Source organism: Prinia subflava, chromosome 15 (assembly GCF_021018805.1).
Source record: "Prinia subflava isolate CZ2003 ecotype Zambia chromosome 15, Cam_Psub_1.2, whole genome shotgun sequence".
In the NCBI taxonomy this organism is placed as follows: Eukaryota; Metazoa; Chordata; class Aves; order Passeriformes; family Cisticolidae; genus Prinia; species Prinia subflava.
Genome location: NC_086261.1, coordinates 18,415,055 through 18,442,832, shown reverse-complemented (window position 1 = coordinate 18,442,832; position 27,778 = coordinate 18,415,055). Strand labels below are relative to the sequence as shown.

General features: G+C 41.5%; 1 protein-coding gene across 2 annotated transcripts in view; it reads right to left on the bottom strand.

Annotated features, from left to right (window-relative positions):
• Positions 1-27,778, bottom strand: part of RORA (RAR related orphan receptor A) — a 349,533-nt gene that overhangs the window by 175,757 nt on the left and 145,998 nt on the right. The gene's annotated exons all lie outside the window — the stretch shown is intronic.

Sequence of the window (27,778 nt, the reverse complement as noted above, 5' to 3'; positions counted from 1 at the left end):
CACCAGCCCGCGGGGTTCTCCGAGCCTCTGCACGCTGCCACCGCTTCATTTCCATGATACCCCGAGCAAGCAGAGCACCAGCATCGTCTCCTCTGTGCGAAAGGAGGGGTTTGGGTTCACACTTCTCTGTGCTTCCACTCAAATGCCATCATGCACATAAACAGGCACCAGGGACTTCCAACCCTGCCTGTCAGATTATTAGGAGAGGAATTCCTTGGAGAAAACCCCAAACAAAGCAGTATTTCCAACTGAATTTAAAATGTTTGTCACAGAAGCTAATTGTGAAGAATATTAACTTCGATTTTTTACTGTTGTTTTAATTTTTATTATTATTATTTTGCCTTTGAAGAGATTTCTAAGTGTGACAACAGATTTAGCATGTACTGCATTTGAACACAGAAAAAATACGCAAAGCTCCTATATTTCTGTTTGGTATGAGACTCTAAAACCAAAACCCAAATGTCATAGTGAAACTGCTACCAACATGGTCAGATAAACAGGTTTTTGAGACACGACTTTGTGGAAGCTTAGCTGTTTCTACCAGATTTCTAGCACAACGGTATTGGCATCTAAATAATGGGGAAAATGAAAGGCTCTTTGCCCTGCACCCCAAAAGAGTCTTCCAACACAAATAAAATAACACTTAAGGGTTTCATGCTGTTCTGCAGGGCTGCACAGCTGATTGCAGCACTCTGCAATGCTGGTACAACTAATGAGCTGCATCTGCATCCTGGCAAAAAGTGGAGTAAAGCAAGCAACCTAAAAAACTGATTTGAAAACTCGCCACACAAACATTTTATTCATTTGATAGGTTAAAATAAGGTTGCTTACACTTTGTTTCTTCTATAGTTAAAATTACCATGTAGCTATAGATGGACAGCTTCAGAGAGAGCAGGACTGGCACTCAGCAAGGATACATCCTGCACATACCATGAAGGTAAAATCTTATTGAACTGTTAAGGACTGAAAAGCTGACTAGATAGGGTGGGGGTTTTTTGGTTATTCTTTCCCTACAATTACTAAGTATTGCAGGAATCAGGCAGGCTCAGAAAGAGCAGATCCTTTTTTACTATAATCATGTATGGGCAGTGACAACCAGCTGAAACAGAACAGTAGAAATTTTTGGTAAGTAGTTAAGCAACAATTTGTCAATGTCAGAAGTATCATTTTAGCTCAGTATTTGCCTTCAGTCTGAAGTGGCTTTAAATGTCCTAATTCTCAGCTTCAAGTAAGAGACCACATTTTGGAAGGAAGAACTTTAATGTGATCCACTCATGTACTGTTGAAAATATATCCAGGATTGTGCCTGTGCCACCCCCTGACTGCAAAGCACTTCAGAAAATCCAGATGGGATCTGTTCCTTGTCAGTGCCTGTCTGAGTTCCTGTCTTCAATGAATCACTTTGCAACGACAACAGAACAGATAAAGGGATGAAAATATCAATTACAATGGTTTTGAAACGTTCATCCCTCCCAATAATTTTTTTCTCACAACTACAAAACACAATTCCCATAAATTTAATCCTGATGGGGCTCTATTACAAAAGCTGTCACCCACATCTACTCCGGGCTGGGGAGCAGCAAAGCAATATTGGAAGGGCCATTAGCACCCCTGGAAAGCACTACCAGGACAAGCAAATAGCAGGGGTTACACAGCCCATGTGCAGCCTCTGATGTCCTTACAAAGAGCTCTCAGCTGAAAGAGGTTTGCCAGAGAGCTGAAGAAATCACAGCTATCCCATGGCATGGATTAGCTCGGAAAAGAGGAAAAAGATTTATGTTTTGATTTGACCAAAGTGCTCTGCATGTATGATGTAAAACTCTCATAAGCTGTTCCATCGAGATTTACACCATGAGTAAGGGGAAATACTCTGCCACTTTCGTGTTATTCAATTAGGTTGAAAGAGCTGGAAATGACTCATACTGCAAGATTTCTACTACTCCTATTCCCGAATGAGTCCAGCCTAACTGGAGTAGCTTTTGCCCAAAGAGTATTGCTGGTTAGAGGTGTGGGGTTTTTTTCCCTTTTTATTTGTCCACAGTACTACACTATCAGAAACTGCAGCACAGAGGCAGCTATACCACCATGAGTGGTTTTGCCTCTGTTCCTTACTGTATTCAGGGAACTGACAGAAGCTGCATCATCAGCGACTCTTACTCGTTTTTTCCACTATAAATATTTATCCATAAGCCTGAAACTAATCACCAGAACAGAAGTGCTATTTCCCCCACCTTGCTCGGGACAGGGGGAGGGCAGAGCAGGGAGCTGCAGCAAAGTAACGAGGGTTGATAAGCACTGGATAATCTGTGGGTTTAAAAACTCTAGGTACAACAAAATCCAGAAAACACTAGAGGAGACAAAAAACCTCAAAAGGGCAAAAGCAAATGACAATCTGAATAGACAACAAATCTAATAAGAGAATCATTAGAGCTTCCATCTGAGACACGCATCAGATCTGCACTACAGGACTCATGTGTTAAAGTACTGCTGAAGATTAATCCAAGTATTTATTTCCATACATCTGCAACAGGGACAGATAGAAATCTCTACAACCATCTTGGCAACAGCTCACTTACAGTGTCAATGCTGCTGACATTATCACCTTACTAACACAGTGACTGAAGGGGGAGTGAAAGTGATCCCCAAAATTACTCTTGCCATTCAAAAAATCGCAAACCCCAAACCAGTAAACACTGCAAAGAATAAACCCCCCAAATTAAATCACCCAGAACCAACATCTCTGTCCTGCTATAGACCAAAAGGTGATTACATCATGACCCTGGCCCCAGTCTCAGCTCTAAAATTTAAGTCCTCTCAGCCTCACTCAAAACACACTGCAGGTCTCACACCAAAAGTAGTCTCAGTGCATTTAATACAAATCAAATAATCTTAAGTGTGGCACAACTTCAGCCTTTTCACTTGGATTTCTTAAGTTTCCATAAAGCAAAGTCACAAAATATACGACATTTCCACACTCTACAGAAAGCTTCAATTCTAATTGGATGGGTTACAACCAGCCACAACAATTTCCCTGCAAAATTTACAGCAGGTGCTCAGTAATAATGAATAAAATAAAATTATAATAATTTTTAAAGTAACTAGTAGGAAAAATAAAGAATTGGGTAAAATATTTAACGCCATTAACCATTGGTTTACTTGACTGTGAGTGTTGAGCTGGCATTCTGGTGGCAATGTGCTGAGATTTGAGCTGGCATTCTGGTGGCAATGTGCTGAGATTTGTTGATACCTCTGCTGTACTTCAGTTTCAGGAGATAAAAATTTATTTTTTAATGTGAACCAATCTGTTGGACTCTGGTTCTTTAACTGTGGCAAGATTCAAAGCTTGCCCTTCAATGAGGTCTAATGAGAATCAAGCACACTGTGCACAGGACAAGGCTGTGTTACAAGCAGAGAGGAGCAATCGGTTTAAACCAACTCAAACCTGAATTCAGTGAAACTCTGACATCTGTACCCATGCTACTTTCATTGGTTGTAGGCATCACGATAAAGGTGAAGTCCCAGATATTCACCACAACCTGAATTTGTCAGGGCTTTGGTTTTGGGTCAGCTCTGAGCTGATTTACAGAATTGTGCAAACCTTTAGGTATTGCACAAACAAAACTGTGGCTGTCTTAGGGTATGTTACAAATTCGGAGTCAGTCTAAGTCCTAAATAAAGAAATAAACCCATGGAAAAACGAAGCTGAGATGCAATTTCCACACTGCCCAGAGGAGCAGAAACCAGTGGGTTTTGCTGAATGCAGCTATCAGCCTCCGAAAGCAGACAGATTTTTAACTGTCACACACCCCCACGTTTTAGCTTTGCATGTCTGACATCCATATGTAATTGATGTAAGTAATCTCTGTAGCAATCTTGACCACACACAGAAGCACCCACATACTTCTCACACCCACAAACACTTTCTCCCAAAAGCAATTCATGGAACACATAATAATATTCTTTAATAAATGTTTAATCATTGAATGCATAGCCCAAAATTAGTGATGTGGGGAACATTTACTTTTGAAATGAAACATCAGACTAACCAGAAGTGCAGTCCAATAAATTCTTTTGACTAAACAAACTAAAAATGTTATCATTTTGGACAAGATCAACTCCTGATGATGTATGGGATTTGCACAGCACTGATTTGTTGTTGTTTCCATTGCATGTGGTAGCACATTATTCAATAACCTGTTGGTGGACACTGGTGTTTTACACAATTTGAAATGGCAGAACTTTTGGGAAGCGTGGCAGCTCCTTCCACCTTTACATTTGTGCTCATGTCCCCTCATGCCTAAGGACACGGGAACAAAGTGCTGCATCAGGACGGGCTGGAAGGGCAGAACAGATCCCTCCTCCCCCTGCTGCAGAGTGGCATCAGCAGCTCCAGAGTGCAGCCCCCTCCAGGCACCGCAGCTTTTCTGGAGAGGACTGCCCAAGGAGGCTCCTTGGGCTCCTGGGATGTCCACAGGGGTTCTGTCCATGGCTCATTTTTACCCAGTGCCTGGCCAGGACTGCGCCTGTGCTGCAACAGCCCTCTGGGGAGATCCCTGTGCGTTCCATATGGCAGTACAAGCACATGAACACAACAACAATCATACTGTACACTGCTCACTTTGGACTGGACATACAGATTTTGGTCTCCTATCCAAGGAATCAAACCAATTTTTTCAGCCCACACATTTTACTGATGGGCTGTCAGTGAACTGACATTTCTGCTACTGATTTAGTTCCTCTCCTTCTCCCTATGGTGTACACAGACTGAATGCTTTGTATCCAGTCAGTTGACTCTGCGGTTTCATTAAAAAGTGGAAGGAATGCTGAGGTCCATATAGAAGGCAATTCTCAGAGAAATCCTCTATTTCCTTCAAAGGAATCCATGTCCTCCTGCACTACTCCCATTCCCACCATATCATGCATGAAAAACCTGCAGAAGACTTTAAATAAGGAACTACTCAGGACTGGAATATTTAACCCTTCCAATGCAAGAAACCCCCCCGTACTTCTGAACATCTTCCCACACTGTTATTTTCAGACTCAATCTGCATAGAATATTCAGTGCAATGGCCTTTCTGAGCTAGATCACAGATTTAAGCTTTATGGGTATCTGGAACTCATCTGTTGAGCCAAGAGAATATAACGAGAATGTCAGCTGAAATCTGTGAGACACCTGTTTTCCACATTCCTCCCTGCTCCCTGGAGCAAGTTGTATCAAAAGAAAACAACAATGCTTTATGAACTCCTCTTTCTCCTTTCATGTTTTCTGAGAAGATAAACAGCAGTTCCCTAAAGCCAATGCTTATTGCACAAGCACAGCAACTATATTTAAGACATATATATATATCTATTTATCACAGAACAGCTACCAATAAAAATTCAGAACACTTACCTTATCTATAGACTATTACCAGAAAATTTCACAACCATGCTATAGGAAAATAAACCCAAACAGGTTTTATGTTCACTCTTTTGTCCCACCCAGTAGAAAAGGTGAATTAAACCCCTGGGTTTTTACAAAATTTTTCAGCTATTCAAAATATGCAACTCCAATAATCTGAGCACTTAAATATATGCATAGCGATACATTTTAGATGAATCTGTGCCATCTATGAATATCTTACCAAGATAAGCATATAAAGTAAAATGTGCCAATTCTCAAAGGTCACTCAGCATTATTTTAACGAGACTTTCACTGACTTTCCATCAAGTTACTGTACTGGTAAACAGGAACAGTTTGCCCAATGCGTGATGTGCACAGGCGGTGTGTTCTTCTCATTTCCCAAAATATGTGACAGAAAGCGTGGCTGGGAAAAACATCAACTATCAAGCAAAAAGCATTTTCATACTCAAGATGACTCTATCAATCTACTTATCTAAAGCAATTTAGTAAGATATTTATAATTTAATAAGGGGACAAGTGTGTGTCTTCATTACCTTAGTAGTTAACTATTTGGTTTCATTTTGTAAACAGTCAGAGGCAGTTAAAAAATAAGAACAGTCACTATGACTCCTCATATCTCTATGCTGTCTGAGCTGTGCTCACCAGAGCAGCCCACTTGAGCTAACACACTGCAAGTGAGGCTGTCTTGTTTCCCAGCTTGCAGGAATTGATAGTGTTTCTCACTGGAGCTGAATTAAGTGTGCTCAGGGCATCGCTCCTTGGTGCTGTTTCCTTTGCTTGCCCTCACTTCCTATTTCCAATACAGTAACAACCAAACCCTTTATGGAGAAGGTCCTTTGGTAAAAGAGTGTTGAGCTTTTTCATGGCGTAATAAAAAACCCAACCTGCATGGTACAACTGCAGTCAAGCTTTACAGCTCAGTTGGCATCCTCTGCTTTTCTGGAGACTGGCTGCATAACTGGGAACCATTACACAGAGCCTTCAACCACCTGTCCCAACACATTTCCATTCACACACTCAAAAGGAACAATTTTCATGAAAATTCCCAAAGCTTCCACACTCATCTAGTCTATGGAACAATAACCTGGATTCCCTCACAGTTTATCCATCTCACGCCCATGCCTTGTAAACTCAGTAAGACTCTTATTCCTTAATGAGAGTCCTCCAAAATATTTTCATCACACACAAAACAACACTGCTTGAAACAAGTGGTGATAACATCACATTCAGATTGTTTATAGCATTACAAGAAATGCACAGCATGCTTTGGCTTTCATTCTGATATCTTTAACTGCAGGATCCTCAACTGACTTTCATTTTCTGTCCCACCTTTCACCCACTGAGGAGAATGAAGATTTCTCCACCAATAAACTTGTTGACAGTATTTAATAAGTTTGCACTTTGAGTGGGAACTGAGGGCCACCCCTGCACATCAGCTTAGCTGTGGAAAAATGCCTCTTAGTGTGCTTCACAGCCTCTTACAAATGTGTTTAAGAGATTTTTAATACAAAAGACTAAAGCAAATCTTTTTCTTCCTGCTGAGGCATATACCTATAAAGAATTAGTTGAAGGCCACATAACTTCTGATCAGTTCATGTCTGTAGCTGATTTCTGGAGTAAAATGCTGAGAGGATGGTTTGCCCATACTTAATCCAGCCCAGGTGTGAAGAGCAGACCAGCATTCCTGCTAAATCCTGCACACATGCTACCAATGTAAAGGTGAAATCAGTCCGTTCAGCAAAAGGAGTGCCAGGGAAAAGCCCTGGATCCTCACTAGAGCCGTGTGTCACCTTGCATCTGCAGCACATGTTGGTCAACAGGGTGCTCCAGCCCTTCCAAAGGCCAGGAGAGAGGCCTGATGTCACTTCTGCCAAGCCTTCCACTCGCTCCCAGTGCTGACATGCTGCTTTGTACTTTTGCTATTTACTGCTAACAGAAACAGTGGCATAATGTCAGCGTGAAAATACACTGCAGTTCAGGCAAGAGAAAACAGACACTGCCCTCTGAGCACAGCTTGGGCCACGGCAAACAAGTGACCCAGCCCAAGGAACCTCTTGTGCAGCACAATGGGCCCAGCTGGGGTGGAATTTACAGTGCATTTACTGATTTACAGTTCAAAGCAAATGGATAGGGGATGATACAATTTATTTCTAAGGTAATGGTGAAGCCATTTCAAAATTGTTCTCGTGCATATGAGGACAGGAACTCTTAACACACTCTAGCATACAACGGAGTCCTGGCGCTAAAAAACCTCTGGAATATCTTTTTCACTTCTTTCTACCAACAAAAGCATCCTTTTAGTTTCCATATTACTTTCTGTACAGATCTAGAATCCATCACACTGTGATGGCTTCATTCAGTGCCCTTATGTTGCTGTCAAAATTGTCCAAGATTTGTTAAAATGTGAACTCCCGTGCTTGCCTATGTAAGTTACATTGTGTGAAGAAATGATGCTGAACACAAACTACCAAGTAAGAAATTCAAAGGGCCTTGACATAAGGAACCCACAAAAAGTTACCAAATTTTGGACCAATTTGTTTTTTACAGCCATTCTTTGTAACCACTTACAAAGAACTAAATAAAGCCTGCACTAAATAAACACCTGGCTCTGGCAGCACAAATTCTTAAACTGCCTTTAATCCAAAGATGTTGCAAATCACATTTCCTCCCTGGATTTCTCTGGCACATGCATAGGTGTACACATGTGTTGCTGTCTCTTCACAGCATTGAGCCAAACTCACAAGAAACAGAACACAAGAGGCCTCAACAGCTTCAGGTACATCCTATTTTAGAGGTCCAAACTCAAGTGAATTTTGATTCAAAGGCTCAACTTGTTAGAGACAAGAGGAAGCTGAAGCCAACACAGAACTGTGTTATTTCTGCCTTAAACCAGAACTGAAGTCCATCGTGGTAAGACCCTCTTGTACTGTTCACCTTCAGAAATGGAAATCTTGCAGTACCATACCCAGATAAATCCCAGGCTGTTGTTCAGTGACACATCACATTTCCTTAATAACAGCAGTGTAACACAAGTCTAATATTAGGAAAATGGCTATAAAATAAAAAAAAGACCATTGTATTTTCTGCTCTGAGTACAAAAAAAAAATCTCAGGAAAAAATAAAACTGCAGGTGAAAGATGGGAGTGGGGGAAAGAGAAAATATTTCTAGGTTCCTTAAAACAACTGAGAAAAGGTGTTTATATGTAAATATGCTTCTAAACTGCTGTAGCTGCTTTTTGTCTGTACAGGAGCTCGAGCTGCTTGGTTTGGAGACATTAACCATGGCAAGGTACATTCTCATTTTGCAGAACACTGCGATCCATTCCAGTGCTCTGCTCACACCTCATCCCTGCAGGCCTTGCTCTGGGTTTGGTTGTTTCCCCAGCCAAGGAGATCAAGCTGTAAAGGGTAACCCCAGCAGGTACCCAGTGCTCAGAACTGTCATATCTGAAGTGCAGCAATGTGGGTTTGAACTCAGTGGCAAACCAGTGGCACCAGTGTGTTCCCACTTCACTTGGACATCTTATACTGGCTCTAGAACAAGCTACTCCATTACATGAAGACCTTGAGCTGCACAGTAAGAATTCAGAATTTTTTTCTCCGTGATGATTTCTGTCTATTTCTGATATTAAGAATTAGGCATTCGTGTAGCAGTAAGCCTGGGCAAGTAATGTATTCAGAGCTACAGGCACAGCTCTGCTAACAATGACAAACACTGGGGGAACATCGTGCACACGAAGGGCTGCACCACTCTCACAGGAGTCATCAGCGTCTGTTCAAAAACCTTCTCAGGAAAGTCTTCAGCACCTGATGTATGCATAAAAGTGCAACTGTGTCCAAAATACAAAGATATAAATGACCAACAGTCTGCCTGTTGGAGTCTATTAAGAAAAATATAATATATAGTAGGACAGAAAATTCTCACCCGGTTGCTGTCGAAATATTTATACAGCAGATCCTCACAGAATTATCTTTTCACCTCTCCATGTGGGAATACAAATCCCTTAAATTTAATGATGCTCTTGGTACCAATTGCCAGGGGATGCACATGCATAAATAGTGTATAAATAACAGTCATGTTCAAATTCTAGGAACTGCAGATATACACTTTGCTTGCATTTTTTTGAACCAGTTTTAAGCAACATCACAGAAAACTCATACTAAATCTATGTTAATATCGTGCTCACGATCTAGAAAATTGGGATAAGGACAAACTTACCTCTTAATCATTAGGCTGGCACTCAAAATCACAGTAAATGCTATGGTCCTCTACAAAAAATTCAAAACAATGGGAAGTTTGCACACACTGACCATTTACTAAAGCATAAAAAGCTGAATTATGACCTCTATTTCTATTTTAACATAAGATTTCATGGCTTTGGACAGCTTTGGCTCAACCCTGAACTTTTTTCTTTTTAATTATAAGAAATACCTTTAAAATGATAACAAAGCATAGAAAATTACTGTCTGAGCTCCTGAAAATGACTGTTGAAGCAAAACATTTACACCATTGGAAATTAATAATACAACTCATCTATAATCTATTATTGAGTGCTTGAAGAATAGTTTGTACTCAAGTGGACAGAAATTCTCTCGACAATCCATTTATTGCAGAAGAAAAATTTAAGAGTAGTGTCACATTTTGAAAAATGTTATTTTATTGGCTGTAATTTTTCATGGTACCTGTGGGGACTGCATGACAGCTCCACACTGCAATTGTCCTTCATGTTGATATCCTTTTTTTAGTTGAGACTACCCTGGGAATACACTGGAAGTGATTTATTTGTCCCTGGATCTGTAAAAGGTTTCAGGAAGGTGGAAATGGATGCACGGCTAGCTGAGAAGAAATAAGAAATGAGCCCAGCACACTGACTTAGGCAGGAAACTAACAACCAGCAGGGAATATTTAATCACTTTGCATTACAACTGAGCAAGACTTGTGATGGCTCATCTCCTGCTTGCTGCTGGCAGTGCAGGAGCCAGGCAGCACCAGCAGCCCTCTGCTCCAGGGTAATGAGGGATCCTTTGGCACCTCCTTTCCATCCTCAGCAGCCAAACCTGCAACCCTGAGCTGCACCTGCTGCTGGGACCAATTTCCCAAGTGAAGGAACCCTCCCAAGCTAGATCTGACCTGATGAGTGGAAAATCAGCTGGATAAGATGGATACTTACCCTTTTTACCATCCATACAGCCCATTTATGTTCTGCAGCTCTACTGGACTTGCTGACTGTTGAGTCAACAAGAACAACAGCTGGCATTCCCTTGGAGCAGGTGACAAAAATAAGAGTGGCCGAAGTCCTATTGGAGCTTTGCAACAGTATTATATTCATCAGACATCCTCCTGAAAGCAGGTGTTTGCTTAAATAAAAAAGGAGATGCGCCTTTAATTTAAGTAGGCCAAGTTTTATTACTATTTAATGAAATTCAGCCTTTTGGAATAGCACATTTCAAAAGCACCCAGACAGCACTCTGCAGTTCAGCTCAGGCTGGAGACTGGGGGCTGAGAAGGATTGAGGCACTCTGTCTAGACACAACTAAGGCAGCATCAGAACTTTGCTCTACAAATTATAATGGCAGAAAACTCTCCTTTGGTTTGATTCTCAGCAGGTAACTCGCTAACAACAGTAATTATAACCAACTGCTAGTGACAAGATAAAGAAATGGAACAAGTTCCACAGAATTTCCTGCTTTTGGGTTGTTCAGTTTAATGCACCATACCCCCACAAGGAAACTGTCCTCTTGCACAATCCTTCTCCCTCTCGAGCCCAGTTATTACTACCTGGGCTATTGAAGCAAAGCATTCCCAGTGGCATTGCTGCTATTTAAATACTCCTAACATGAGCTATGCAGTGCTCCTGTAGAAACATGCAGGTTTGGAAAGAAGGCATTGAGAGCAGCATGTTTTAAACTGAAAAAAAGTAATATTTACAGGAACAGAAATAGAATGTCTGAAAAGTCCAAATACCACATGCAAATTTCAGCTACCAGGCTCCACCTCACAGTGCCGCAATGTGCAGCATCTATTACATATAAATGAATTAAAATGCATTGTGAAGCATAACTAAACATTATCATTTTAATACCTGAAATACATTTTAAAGCTGAAATCTGGCCACGCTGTATTCTTGCATGAAGCAACCACAGCCATGCAAACACAGCCCTCTTTACCACAGAACATCACACCCACTGCAGCACGAGGCCCTGCCCCACCACGGCTCACACCCACTGTGTCCAGCACAGATCTGGACATCATTTGCAGAAAAAGGACAGCACATTTTGTCCATACTGTAAATTATGTTCTTTTGCAACAGCAAATCAAGTTATACCCTATTTGCAATACACTGTCATTTGTTTGTCCAAACTTGTTACTTTGGATGATTACTCAAGACTCGTTTTCAAAATACATTTCAAATGCTCAGCAAACATGGACCTATTCCCTTTTTGGTTCACAACTTTTTCAAGTAATTGAATTAATTTTCTACTTCAGAAAATTAATTTCTATTTATGCAGGGAGAAATAAGTCTTTATTCTGAGATAAAATGAAAGCATCTTTTCTCATAAAATCTTTTCAGATGGAGCCTTCAGCACTCAGAAATTATAAAGTCTACTAGAACGCTAAGAGAATAACAAAAGTTATCAAGGTAATGGATTTGTTATGTCTATTTAAAGTACATAAATCATAGGATACTGATAGAGCAAGCTTGAATATTATTAGGTTTTGTTTGGGTTTTGCTTCCAATATTCAGGGCCACTGTCACAAAAAGGAAAGCACAGCTGTGTGACCAGGACATTGTACAAGATTATTTCTTGTACACAGTATTTCTGTTAACTTCTCTCTTAATTCAGTAGCTTTACTAGGCTTTGTTTTTATAATGTAAAATTATATGGCAGCAAAGTGCAGTCACAAGAGATCCAGAAATGCTCTGTATTTTTTGTCTTTAAAATCAAAACATTAGCACTGTCCTCAGATATGCACTCTGAAATTTTCTCCCATACACTTGGACACCTTCAAAATTAGACCAAGGTAATTACATGATTAGACAAGGGAAATAAGCATGTAGTCACTCACTTTAATCTTCAAACTATAATAAAAAAATGTAAGTCTAGACAGTTTCTGTCAAATTAGCTCTGTAGAAGCAGTTGTTTCCTGCAATTCAAGTTGTATCAGGCAAAACAAAGCCAGAATGACTTGGACACTGCCACAAACTGATACTTCAAAGATAAAACAAATGGATAAAGAACCACAGGCAGCTCCAGACCTCTAAGGCTCCATGGGCAGGATTTATATCAATTTATCTGTAACAGTAACTATTCCTGCCTGGTTGTGGGTTTTGAAGGATGTCTCCAAAAAACATCAGATACAATCTTTAGCTGCCAGGATACTGACTGTCCCTCTAATAATCGTCCCAGGAGCAGTAACTTGCAGGGATGGAACAATTCAGAATGCCTGACAATTCAATAAATATCTCGACAATTTGGGCTCCATTCTGTTTTTAGAAGCATAGGGCCCTCGTAGGGAAAAGAAGTTCTTTTCAAACTAAGGGCTGTGAGTTTTGATTCAATATTGTTCAAGGCCACTCAAGCAGCTTTCTGGAAGTCTGCTGCTAAGCTTTTGAGCTCAGCTCTCAAGTGCAATGTGCTCTAAATACATGACCTGCATTGAACTGCTGCCCCAGCAAGCTGTAGCTATTATTCACTTCACAATACAAAGTCCACAGCACCTGAAGGTTTGATCTACATGATATATTAAATACTCCTCCAACACTACCTTCTGTAAGAGAGCACAGCCATCCAAACTGTGCACAACACCATTTATCAACTACACTGCACAATGACATTTTTCAAGTCCTCCATCTCTTCTTCACCTAGATACAATTCTTAGGCAGAACAGGTAAAACAATTAAATGTTGTGTGAGATGCAAACCTACAGTATTTTCTGTCACTGAAGGCTTTCCCATTTCAACCTCTGTCCAATGTTACCAGCCTTTCTATGACCTCTGTGATTAATAATTTATGGACTGACTCAATGAGTCGGAAATTAACTGTTCATAAAGTGAGGAACGATCTCTAAACAAATGTAACATTACAGTTTGTTTCCAGTGCTTTTGCCTTGATCCCATGTAACCTTACATTTACAAAATGAATTCTGTTAGAGATTAAGGATAGATTTTGTCATTACAAACCAAAGCTATACATGGCACAAAGTAATCACACAAATCACATTTCTCCTTTGTTTTAATTCACAAGACAAATACACATTTTACATCTGATCACAGGATGTTTGAGGCCCCCTCAAAACAGAGACAATCAAATATTTATTCTTAAATGAATGAAAAAAGATGCTTTCTCAACATACTGGTATCTTACAGTGGTTCTGTCCAAAGAATATTCATGAGGTAACTGAGCAAAAATCTCTTTGAATCAATTAAGGTACTGGAAATGTTATCAGAAGGCTCAAGACTTGCCTTATTTTTCACCATCATGCTGTGAGCACCTGAGACTTGGTGACAACCCATTTATTTGCAGTGCAGGAGACCTGCAAGTTCAAACCCAGCTCTGCATCCCAACTCTCTCAGGACACACCCTCATAAATAAAAGCGTAAGAAGGAGCAGGCCCCTCTTCAGCTGCACTTGCTAACAGACTGATGAGCACCTCAAACAGGAGCAGCAAAGGCACTAAGAAAGGACACAGAAAAAATGCTTTGTGCATTGAAGGAAAAGTAACATTGTTCAAGTTCAAAAAACACATGGATCAAAAGCTCTTCTTCCCTTCTAGGGTGTTTTTTATGCAGTCCAGGATCAAAAGTCTGACCATAATGAGGCCTTAGAGAAAGCCAGCCCTGGGAGAGGACCAAGGGAGCTGGAAACCCTGGGAACTGACTCCCATGGCCAGGAGAAGGTAAGGACAGGCTGCACATGGCTCCCTCAGCTCCTGAGGATCCCCTGACTCTCAGAAGGACAAACAGGGACTGAAACCAACCTGTGAATTATTGTACAATCAATAAAGCCCCCGTGACAAACTAAACTGGCGCAGGCCTGTGCTGTGCATCCTCCCGGCCTGTGTGAGTGCACAAAAGGCATTTGAAGGATGCAGTCCCCCAGTCAGGCTAACTCGGGTGCTGAGACCGCTGGGAGCCACAGAATTTGGGGCAACGTGGAGCCCAAACACGTTCCACTGTTTCCCTTGAAGGACTCTGTAGGTAGCAGAGCCAGAGCTCACAGTCATCAGGCACTAACAGCATTTCCTGGCCTGTCTGGACCACACAGGGAACTGATCTATCCCAGCTCTGATGCTGTACCAGCTCACTGGCTTTGTCCACACAGCTTTGCTTGCAGATAATACATTTCCTTGCATAATACATGTATAGTTCTCCCTCATAAACTTTCCCTATTTTCCCCTTATTTAAAAATATGATGTCACATTTTACCAACGCAGTTAGAAATGTAGGCCTCATCCTTTTGATTTCTTCCTTCTTTAAGATATTAGAAAACTGTGGGACTTTTGGGTCAAATTAAAACAAATGGGTCAAGATTAATTAGTATCACTGGAAGCTACAATGACTAAGTTGGAGTCCACTACTTTATTCACACATCAACGTGGGCTATACCTGGTGGCACTGGGGCCCTGCTTTATTCTTAAAATGATGAATTTCATGTAGTAGGGACAGGACACAAATTTCCTCACACCCTCTCAGTTTAGCAGTTGCCTTTTTTAAAATGGTAGCTGTGGAAAGCTCTGCTAACAGAGTCAGTCTCTGCATGCAGTGCAATATGCACACACAGCGTTCCCTCTCCTCCACTAAACCTGCTGTGGGCACCTGGACAGACCTTTGTCTGAGGGCAGCTTGCTTCATTTTAGAAACAAATACACCTGGAAAGAGAGAAAGAGGCTGCTTCTCCCCCCTCCCATGACATTATTAACTTCATCATAAGAATTAGAAAACCCTCTCTGAATATTCCAAAATGCCAGTTTTTCTTCATAGTTACTTTTCTACTCAAGTGCTGGTATTTGCATATCTGTGTTCCAGCTCCACCATGGTAATTTCCATAATAGTTCAGGAACATCTTTTTTCAGAACATTTCCAGAACTGCCAGAAGTGAGAAATACCTGGTATTTTACCAGAAGCTCATTCCCTCAAGAGATTTCTAGACAACTTTATCAGAATAAGCTCTGCAAGCTGTCTATTGCAAGGTTTTTTACTCTAACAAAAACTACTACTTCTTGAAAAGCAGAGAGTCAGGGCAGAATAAAAATAATGGTAACAAAAGCAGAATAGTTCCTTACTTGCCTCTTTGGCGTTAGATAGGTGTGGCACGAAATTTTTATCACAGAAATGGTCCTTTATCATAAACAAATAATGATCCTTTTTTCTAAATTAACCCACATTCTTTGCCAAAAGAAGCAGATATTTACTGTCCAGACCTGAAATTTAAACAGGATGGTGTTTGTCACAGTGTTGGGTCACTGACAACAACAAGCTGTGAATGAGGTTTGGGATATGTAATGGCAGTCACTTGAAATGTCCCTGAACTGAGAACTTTTTTCTTAAATTTTTGTGGACTTTAACTACAGAGATGTGCATTTCTTCATCATGTCTCTAACATTACAGCAAAAATTACACTGCTCCCACGATACAAGCATGACATTATTATGTTTGATAGAAGTTAATGTGATTTACCCTTGAAATGGTTTGCACAGCCTGTGCAGCAAGCACAAACTGCTGCTTTACACCAAGTACATTCATTAGAATTAAGGAAAACATTTAAAAGCCAATAGCTGAAATAAACTGGAGAGGTTTAGAAGCCAGACTTGGCTTTGAAACATAATTTTCGTATCACTCCAGTGTGCTCTGCAATATTTGGGTTTGTTCAGATTAGAAGAGGAAAAACCCAGCTGTATTAACACTGGTTAAGAGTCAGTTGTTTTCTGAAGCACAGCCAGCACATGAATCAAATTCAGTGTCAGCTACACAGAGCCTCTAGATCTGGGACAAGACAGTTTGTCAGGAGAACGATGGGAAACCACGGGAATGTGATCCAAGATCTTTTTAGCTGAACAGCATGGCAGCTTTTTATTAGACACAGACAATATTGGTAATGCAGGCCTGTTATCCTGCACATTGTGCAAGATGAGCACGTGTGCAGAGCCACAGATAAAAACTGGGGACACTGACACAGCTGAGCTGCTCTCTCTGCATTCTCAGGACTGTCTCTGATTGAGAAAGGGGACATGAAGTTGGATATTTGATTTCTTCATAAAAAATGAGCAAAAACACAGAGGCATTACAAGAAAGCTGGTTTATTCCCCTCAACTAACACAACCACCACAAAACCAGGATTTCCTGGTTACCTGTGCAAAATATGATGAATTGGATTGACATCTAATACTGAGCATTACTCTGGACACAAGAAATAGCTTTCATGCTTACAAAGGTAACAAAAAATTCAGAGTCCACTGTCAAGAAAGCAAGATGCACTTCCACAAACTGCTGAGCAGGCCACATAACCCGCTAAATGAAATCCAGACTCGAAGTACCCTGTGGGCTAGACAGAGAAATGGAGATCCAGGAAAATCCATATCTCCCTGCTTTTTCACAGTAAACAATTCAAACTGGCTTTTCCTCCCCATTCCTGTATGCACATGAACTTCATTAACAAACATGCATCAAAAAGGTGCTTGAGGACAAATCAGTAATTGCTCTTTTATAACAAATCAGAAGTTACTGAGAAAATCTTCTATAAAGAGAGTCTGTCAAAACAAGTCCCTTAAGGATTAGCAGGAGCTAAATCCTCTGTCAGAGATGTTTTTCTCTCAACAGCAGTAAAAGGGCCTTAGTATCAGCAGATCTTAGAAAATATCCTTTCCTGCTCTCAGAAGGGGTATCTGAATAGTGCTGCCTTCTTCAGAAGCACAGATTCTATTTCTTCCCTTTTGTTTTTATACAAGCTCTACCTTTCACAGCAAATAGAGCATTTAGCAACTGCTAGAGCAACAACATTGATTCATTCCTCATTTCACTGGTATTATTGTTGGCTGGGACAGTACCTTTAGGAACATTTGCCTAGCACCAATGAAAGGCAATTAACAACATTTCAGCTAGCTACATATTTTCAAATAATAGCCCACATCATGTCTAGGGAATACACAGAGTTAGATTATTTATTCTTTTTTAATGCAGAAAGAGTAGAGAGTGGTCTATGTTAGTCACACAAGTCAATATTTGCTCTTTCAATCTGTAAGAAATTTTTGTGGAAGATTGGTTTTAAATAGTCAGAATCTTGACACATGTCAAAGCCTTTCAAACTCACAGTTTGAGAAATTAATATTTAACATGCTGTCAATGAGAAGCCATCATGTTTATTGTCTTAAAGTAATTTGGACAAGTCTTTTATTTTGACTTGTCACTTGAGCTTACATCACGAAGAGAACACAGCATCTGTCTCACTCTGAGCTGCTGGGAAATCAACAACTGCCATGGACAGGCACTGGAACAGCACCGGAGCTCCCCCTCCTCAAGGGGAGCCTGTGCCAGCACCAGCACAGCCACACTCCCCTCCTGCACTGGAACAATGTCTGTGCTTTCCTCAAATGCTTTTCTGACTGCAGCTTCCCTGGACTGCATGCCCTGAGCACAAATCAATAGCGAGACAGAAAATCAGTCCCACGTTTAGCTTAGGAACACATCCACTTCTTTGCCAATGTTTATGTTTTTCAAATACTGTCCAAACAGTTTCCAGTACCCAATTTCTTTTCACCACAGCAATTCATTTCCAGAAAAAAAAATATAAAAGCCTTAGGTTGGCAAATTATGTACCACCACAACTATTAATCAACAGTTGGTGTAACCTAAAAGCAAACAAGAGTTTTGTTTCTATGCCACAAATGGGCCATTAAGGAAAAAAAAAAAGGTGGCTGTTCACTGAACTGGAGCCTTTTTCTTTATCACAGAATTGGCAGTATTTGCTGTGTAGAAAGGGAAATCTCATCTTGAAACCAGCACATGGAGAGGCTCCACAGGCTGCAGCCTCCAGAGCACGGCTGCACTGTCACTCGCAGAGCAGAGGGTCACATCAAGTACCCACACAAACACGGGCACTGTCCACTGGTCTGGTACCAACCTTCAGCTGCTTGGAAAAACCACACACAAGCAGATGTGATCACACCAAACACACGAGTCCAACAGACGAACTGCCTGAGTTCATGATCCCCACATCAAGGTTCTGCTGATTTTTCTCCCTAAACATCTCATGCAATGTACTTTTATCGTTAATATCTCAGAATGCTCAAGAGAGTCCAAACTGCAATGCAGAACTTTTCCAATGTAAAGCTCAATATAGAAATAAAAATAATTTATAACATATAACAAATTTAACAACAGAAACCTGTTGTTATTTCTTTCTGTTATTAAAAAGAATGTCTATGGGCTGATCACAAACACGTTGCCAAGTTTAGCACTCGTGATTAGCCGGCTCCCTTAGCAATTCTGGAACAGATGAATCATATAAAAGACACTCTTGAATCACACACAAATCCTTCTGGTGCAAATACTGGTGGTATACAACACCAGAACCTTGTTACTAGGAAAAACCAAACTCAAATCTTTAAACCTAGTGCTTTCAACGTCTCAAATAAACGTGAAATATAAATGTTTTCCCTTGCAAATAACTTGCTTGTGAAGATCTTGGGAAGACAAACTCAAGTGGCTGCTGACTGACAAGAGGCTGTCAGCAGCCCAGCCTCCCGTGGTCAGTGCCACTGTGACAGGAGGAGTGACAGACACACTCTGGACACACAGACCTGTCCCTCCTGTCTCACACAACACCAGCACCCAGCTCAAGGCAGCTACCAGGAGCACTAACACCTGCAGCATTTTTATAGAATCTCTAAAATGGAAACAGACATCTCTTCAGGATCTTGGCTGCTCCACCAATCCATACGCTTGAACACCTACTGGATAGATCAGAAATCTGAAGGATTTGCACAAGGTACTGCCTTAATCCACACATACATTCAAGAACTCTTGGCAGCACTGCCTAAGGACTTACTCTAATACAAATTGCAAAGAGTTTACATGAGCTGTTCCATTCATATATCATCTTTTATATTTTTATTATGTATTTTCCAATAATAAATCAAATAAATATTATTAAAAAAGTAAACAATCAATAGTGTTATAGACTAATTTTTTTGCAGCCTAAATTCTACAGCTGTAATCCATAAACTTCCTGAGAATTTTCCCATAGATGCAACTGAATGAGTTAGTGAATTCTAAGCTGATGAGTTACAGGTATTCTTCTCAAGTCAATGCAATCAACAGGAATGCAAAATTGTCAATGACAACATTACAGGTTTGTTCTAATGTAAAGCTGAATGCCAAGCCCCAAAAGCAAAGCACATTCCCTCTCTACTTCTCTACTTCCATTCACACTGTACAGGTTACTCCATGTTAAGATGTGCTTTTCTTCAGGCATCCCTAAGGGGAATCAAATTAAAATGCTTAAAACATTCACTGGTTAAAGATGCTGACAAGGTAAACTTTGGCCAGTTAGAAGTTCCAAGTTCAAACTGTTCAGACATTTTATCTTTACAATAAAAAGCTTCATCAGGAAATCTTATCAGTGGTCTAACTTCAGATTCAGAAGTGAAGAGCTCTCCTGAAGGACCTGATTCCTTGAGATGATACTGCATAACATCATCAATTTAAAAACCTCAGCTTGCACCCTTACCAAGGCAACACACAGCCCTAAAAGCCACTGGTTGGTTGACTTATCTGAACAGCAAAAAAGTCATTAGCATTCCTCAAAACATTGACAATTCCTTGGTCAGTCTACCTTAAAAACAAGAAATCAACAGAAAATTCTCCTTGTGTAAGTCCATAAGCTGATTCTATGTCTGCCGAACAAACCACAAACTTCAGATTTTTTTTTTTGATTCATCACTAAGTTAACATACATCTCAGAACATTTGATAAATAATTTTCTAAAGCATTAATAATTATGGCTTTCCCAGCACAGACTTCAAGAGAAAAACCCCACTGTCCTAGATTTTAAATGAAACATCTTGTGATAGGCAGTGAGTTAGTGAAGCACAGCCAGGCTTCGAATGGAACCATCCTGTGTGCACCAGCGGGCAGCTCTAAGTCACACTTTCATTGTGGACTGTGCCCCCATGGGAGCACCTCTGTCCCTGACCTGCCTGGACCAGCTGCAGCAGCTCCCTCAGGACTCGCTCAGGCCCCTGTACCTCTCATCCTGGGGGAGCTGCAGAGCCTTTTGCTGTGCTCTGCCCTGCAGGAGCCCCTCTCAGAGCTGCAGCGCGTTGTGACGCGCTCTGACAGCTCAGCACCGCGCTGCTGCAGCGTGGGCTGTGCCCTCCTGGAGCAGCGCTCTGGTTTTACTGCCACAGCCAAGGGCAGCTCCTTCCCCAGAGAGCTCGACCTGCCTGCAAGCGGGGAGAGCACACACGGCAAGAACGGGGCACAGAAAGGAATGCAAACAAGAATGTGGATAAATTCAAAGTGAGGCTATAAGAGAAGAAACCAAGAAATTCAAACCGTTTCCCCAAATTGAACAGAAGAGTCTCATATGAATTTTCATCTCTTTTATTGAGAAAAACCTTACTAAAATCCTTGAATAAATTCTGATCATGAGTGAGTTCGGCTGCAACAAGGTTATGTGCTGAGCACGAACTCCTGAGTGCATTTATAAAGCTTCTCAGGTGGGAAAAGCATGGCTTTTATCTAACAGAGCTATGAACCGAGGCGTGCCAGCCTTCACACCACAGACAGACTCAGCTAGAGCAATAGCACATAGCTGGCATTTACAGACACTCTGAACTCCTGCACCTGCCTTAGAAAACACAGAGGAACATCACAAATACAAAGCATATACACAACCTGAAAAATTTAACTGTTAGAAGAAGAAATTCAGACTATCTTTGTTGGTCTAAAAGAGCAATGCATGATGAAAATGCAAAGTATCAGTACTGCAGAAGCAATGTAGGGATTGGCTCTGGTCCTTCTCCTGTGACAGTTAACTGCACTGGGATCTTTCTCAAGCTGGTTACAGGAGTTTTGTCAGACAGCAACCTTCAGACTCCAGACCAATCTGCAAACAATGCCAGTTGCCTGCTGCCTTAAAGTTCTCTATTTCAGTACAACAATTCAGGGGTTGGGCACATTATGGAGAGCAGGATTGTCAAGGGACATAAATACTTGTATCAAACAAACCATCCCGTTCCAAAGAGTTTGTCCTCTGACACACACCAATTGCAGTGTTCCACTTATCATCATTTCTATTTCTGTTCTCATTTACTACACTCCCTGTTCACATTTCAACTGCCATTTTTTCATCTCAGTTTACTAAACTTCAAACGGGCCAGGTAGCTGTCTAATTTTGGTGATATTTAGGCTCAAAAGAAGGAAGGAGTTAACTAAGAATAAAATCATTTGCATTAATAGGACTGCTGATGCACTGAAGTTATGGAAAGAACTACACCACCACACTAAATATATCCGGAATGGGAAAGTGCTGCACCAGTGGAAAATACATTTTATAGCCTTGGCTTACTTTGGGATTACTAAACCACGGATGCTTTGTACAGTTATTTACACGGTCCCATGATGTAAGAAGCTTTCTATTAAATCTGAGCGGGGAAAGTTTTGGAATAGCAAAGTTGAGTAACACACCCCCAGACACCAGAACATTCCCTTTGTTGAGGGGGAGCTCGGTGGTACCAGTCTGAAAGCTCACTGCAAGCTGCACAGGGAGCTCAGAAACCTCCTCCAGGTAACAATTGTAGCAGGTCTTGTCCTCCTAAACAAGTGAACTCAGCTCCTTCAGGGGATTTCTCCTGATTTCAGGAGCACTAACAGCAAAGCCCTTGTCTTTGGGCAGAAGTGACCAAGAGCACGTGTCCTACAAACACAGCCAGTGCAGAGAAGATGTGCTCCACACAAATCCTTCACTTGTAAAGAGACTGCGACTGGTTTGGTGCAAGAAAATTTCTTGTGCTTTTTACATAAATGTCCCATCAGCAGACATCTGAATTAACAGTCACTTTTGTACTAAAAAACCCCAAAATAAGTGATAAAAACATCCCCCCTCTTCCAGATTAAAACCCCGTTAGTCAATTACCTTTTTACTACATCTCTTAACAGCTTTAAGGTAATCAAATAGCTCAGGTTATTTAAACAAGTTCTATGTAATTAAACTGATTATCTGAAAACATCTTGAAATAATCTAAATAATTATGCTTTTCCCCCCAATACTTTAAATAATCTAAATAATTATGATTTTTTTTAAAGTTGAAACTACACAAATTCAATCCTTGACCTTATTACGAGTTTGAGCACCGAGCCAGCTAAAAAAACTGGCTGATTGCTGAATTATCTCATTCAGTGTGACCAAAATTACCACAAACTCTCACAGAAGCTTTCTGAGATGTTCCAATTACCAAACAAGAGTCATGAGAAACTGCTCTGCTGCTAAGTTCCCAGTCAGCACCTTCTCAAAGATGGATTGTTTAGAGATGACAAAGAAAAAGAAGAATCTGAGAACAGAAAACATTTAATTATAATTATTCACGTTCATAAACAGTGCATGCTAGCCATAGCCCCAGTGCAACTTGTAATATACCTTATGTTTATTCACACCTTACAGGATATTTGTTTGAAATAGGTTCCCAGCATGAATCTCCAAACACTTCCTACAGGTTTGCACAGTATTTAATTGAATGACAGACCAAAGAGACATGGTGGACGCAGCTATGAGAAAAGCAGAAGACAGACAACAAACAAACTAAAAAACCACAACCCTGAATAATTTCTAGGCTAAGAATTCCTGTGTTACTTTTCTTTTTCATACACAGATATATCTGCATACGGAACCATTCACATCTGCTTGAAACAGAAAGAATTGAAACAGAAAGAACCGTACATAAGTAATTAATACACCAACTGAAAGGAGTGCCTACAAAATCCTGGATTTGGACAGCAAGGATGACCATTTCCAGAGATTACTCCGGAGTTGACTATTAATCTCTGGGCTGATGCCACTGCTTAAACCTGTTACTATAAGTTTTCATCTCCCATGGCTACAAACCAATGAAGCTATCAGAAATATACTATTGTGAACTGAAGCCATGCATTTGGAGTTGTAATTGCACATAAACAAGGCAAGCTTCAGCTGGAACTACTTTTTCCTATCAAAGTGTATCCCTCAGAAGAGGAGATGCCAGATAAGGAAAAGATTCAGCAAGAAATATAGAAAAAAAAATCAAACTTAGACAAGAACAAAGAACAGAGGTTGTAAACCTCTTTAACAATTTCCCCCCTCATGTAGGTGGCTACGTAATTTATTTAAGAATAGACCAAAGAAACCAAAAATCAAGGCATGAAAATTAATTTCAAGTCAGCTGGAGAAAGCTCAGCTCTTGCAATAGTATGGCTCAGGGCAAAAAAGTGACAAGCATTTTGTTCTCAGTTACACATTTCTCTGTAGCAACTCCAGCAGATTAAAGGCGCAGTTGCCCAGACCTTGGCATAAAGCTTCAGTTACCACTGGAAAAAGTTCTAAATTTCATTGAAAGAACTTCAGCTGCTGAGATACAGTCTTTTCCTTGGCCTGATGAGTTTATGCTTTAAGATTAAAAACAAATAAAAATGGGACAGGCGTGTTAGAGAGATGGATGCAGCCTGGCTGCAGCCAGAGGCGCAGTCAGGCGCTAAACCCCACGCGCAGCACTGCAGCCCTGCCTGCAGCGATCGCCTCTGCCCAAATCGCCCCAAACGCAGCCCCAGGGATGCCTTCAGTTTTAGCTTCCATATTTTTCAGATTCTCTGCTGCCTAGGGGTGCAGTTCTGAGCCTCATATTAAGTGTCAGTCAGTTCTCTTCACAGAGTAGGGAGACAAAACAAATCCTTTCCTGCTGAAGGCCAAGGACAACGAGTGCAACTTTCAGCCCCAAAAGCACAAACAAGGCTGGGCTGAAGGGAGGAACAAGAAGGATGGGACCTCCCAACCTGAAGCTGTAATTGGACAATTAAACCCCAGTCTGCAAATGGACCAAAACTTATAAAAGCATGAGACCTTGTGACCATTTGAGCATTTTGTGACCATTCTCAGCACACCCTGCTCAGGCCCTGTCCTGGCCAAGGTGTGCCCTAAGGCCGTTCCCTAAATCCCTGCGTGTTTCTCAGCTCTGTCCAGCCCCTGTTCCAGGCCAGCCTTCCCAAGGCAGCACTGTCAGGGAGCGCTTTCAGCCTCCTGCCCAGGGTGTGCCCTAAGGCCCTTCCCTAAATCCCTGCGTGTTTCTCCAGCTCTGTCCATCCCCTGTTCCGGGCCAGCCTTCCCAAGGCAGCACTGTCCGGGAGCGCTTTCAGCCTCCTGCCCAGGCTGTGCCCTAAGGCCCTTCCCTAAATCCCTGTTTGGTTCTCAGCTCTGTCCAGCCCCTGTTCCAGGCCAGCCTTCCCCAGGCCCCCCGGGCCAGCGGCGCCGCTGCCGCCTGTCCGTGCTGCCACCTGGCGGCCAGTGCTGGCAGCGCCCGGGCTGCGAGTGCCGCCTCCCTCCGCAGCCTGTCCGCGGGACGCGGAGGGCATCTCACCGTGCCTCTGTTCGTGTGCCACACCAAAGCACCGCGGCCCTCCGCCTCACAGACGGCACGGGCCCGGCGGAGCCCCCGGCCGCTGCCCCGGGGCTGCCACAGCCGGGGGGGCTCCCGAAGGACCGAGCGCCGCCACCCCCGGCCGCCAGCCGCGCCTCTGCCCCACCGCGTCCTGCCAGAGGGCAAGACCCACGTTATTTCTGGTCTGTCTGTAAGAAAGAACTACGCTATAGATGTTTTAGAAAGGAGCTTCTGACACAAACAGTTCTGAAGAGCTGGTTTGTCATGTATATGAGCTTCAGACACGATTTTCCCTCTCCTCAATGAAAGGGAAAGGTTGCACCTGTATACAATCTCTACAGCTCTTTTATCAATCAACGGGGTTTTTTGCCGCAAATGAAATAAAAACGCTCTTTGACAGAAAAAAGAAAAGGCAAAGCAATCTTTTTCTAACACATTAGGTTAGAAATCCCTAAAAAAACCCAAATCAAACCAGCAACGTCCCACAAGCAGCAGCCAGCACCCAGGAGAACGAACACAGCAGCTGACAGCAACCAAGCAAGCAATTTCATACAATATAAATGTCCAGTAAAAACAAACCCCAAACCATAGTTGTTTTGTTTTTCCCACATGAACAAATGTCAGGAAATAAATAATCTACTATTTTGAAATCTAACCAAGCATTGGAAAGAAAATCTAACACTTTCTCTTCTCTTAACTAGCCAGCTTGGCCACTTCAAAAATCTCATATTACTGCTAGTTAACCAACCATGTAATTCTAATTTGTTATCACAGAGCAGGTACTGTACATGCTTATTTAGTCCATCCACATGACAGGGTAATTTGTAGTTATATAATTTCATGGTAATTACAGATGGAATTACTGTGTACAAACTGGGCATTTCCAATGTAATTATCAAAAACTAGAGGCTCAGTATTGACATGATTAGTGGAACCCTCACAAAACAAAGTATTGTGTAAGAGTGACTTGGAGGTTGTTTTCCCCTCCTCCTTTAGCTTTGTGATCAACAAGAAACAACAGAGAAGAAAGCCAGAGACTGGAGCCAATATTTTGTGGTGTGGGTGGCACTTACCTCCCATGAGGTGATTAAAGTTGTTGATTCTACTCACATTTGTTACCAAGGATGACACAGTTGGCCAAATGTTACCCCTCCAATGTAGAATTTCAGTGGATAAAAAGAAAAATTATTTTCATTTTTGACTTGGTTTGCTGAATTTGAAAACAGCCAGCAGTGCTAACACCCTTCTTTCTGCGGCATTCATTAGCACCCAGTGCTCGGTTCCTACCTGTGTCTCAGACACAAGAAGGCAGAGGTAGCTGTGGGAAAAAGCAGCTCCAGTATCTGAGACACAGACATGTCACTGCTGTGTCTGCCTCATTTCTGTACAAGTGGTCCAGGAATTAAAGGGTCTATCAGGCTACAGAAATTCTGTGGGCTGTTTCTCCCAGTTATCCTCAGTTTGCAGTTCATGGTCTCATTTGAGAGAGTTAATTCAAGGGAGGTTCTCCCAGGGTTAGAGTATTTGAAGCCCAAGAGATGGTGCTGTCTTCGTGTGCTGAGTTGGTTGAGCCTTGGTATGAGCATCTGAAAATGAAGCACTGGGCACATGAAAATATACAGAATATTAATTCAAGTGTGCCAATAATATGATCAATAAAAATAAAAGCTAAAAACTGGAAAAATCACAACCATCTCAGGGTTGGAAATTCACAGCAAACAACAAAAAAGTATTCTCAAAGTCTGCCAGTTATGGACAAAGACAAGATACCGTGTGTGAACTTTGACTCACACCAGCAAGGATGGAAGAACAGCTGGCATAAATTAACATGAATGCAGTAATAAACTAGAATTATTTAACTACAGCTCCTCATCTCATACAGATATTCTACCACACTCACCCTGATGTGCTGCAGATGTATACCAGTGGTTGCAGCATGAGCCAAAATGAGTGCACTCAGTCAAAATCCTGGAAAACTGAGAGCCAGGGACGACTGAAGAAGTGGTGAGGAAACAGCAGCTCCACAAGGCTATTGAAGTGCAAGTCCCTCATTCATGAACCTGTTTATTGTGCTAATAATGCGACCTATGTTATTACAAGTAATTTTTAATCAAAAATTAAGAAGTGGGAAAGATGATCTGTCCATGAAAACTTTGAAGAAACAGCTTAATGTACAATTTGTTTGATACTGTAAAAAAAAAAAAATCACACACTGTTGCAACTGACAACAAAAGCCAGCTGGCTTGGGAGAAAATGCTATAGAGGAAGGGCACAACTACAAAATGAAAAACAAGATCTTTCTAAGCACCAAGCTCCCAACCAAAAGATGGAGAAGAGAGAGCAGAGTGCTGCGCTGAGGTTGTTCTGCCCTACTGCAGTACAACTGGATGTTAGTTACAGCTGTTTTCAGAAGTGATGGTTGAAACTAGCCTGCAGCAAACTTTTTTTCCTACTTGCTTAATTTCTCTCAGACTTTTCCTATCTGTGTGGTTTCCTTCTCCTTGCTCCCACTCAACCTGCAATGTTGCATTTCGTGGCTCCAGAAGTAGCTGCTAATATTTTGGCAATTCAGCCTCTGGTGTGAAGCACATAAAAAGGCCTGTAGGCAACACTCACATTTCAGTTACCACACAAAGGAATAGAAGAGGCAGGGGTGAGCGAGAAGGCAGCACGATGCTTTCCAGCACTGGACAGATCCCTATGAAACCAGTTTAGCAGGCTGCCAGATGACATTTCAGCTCAGAACAGAA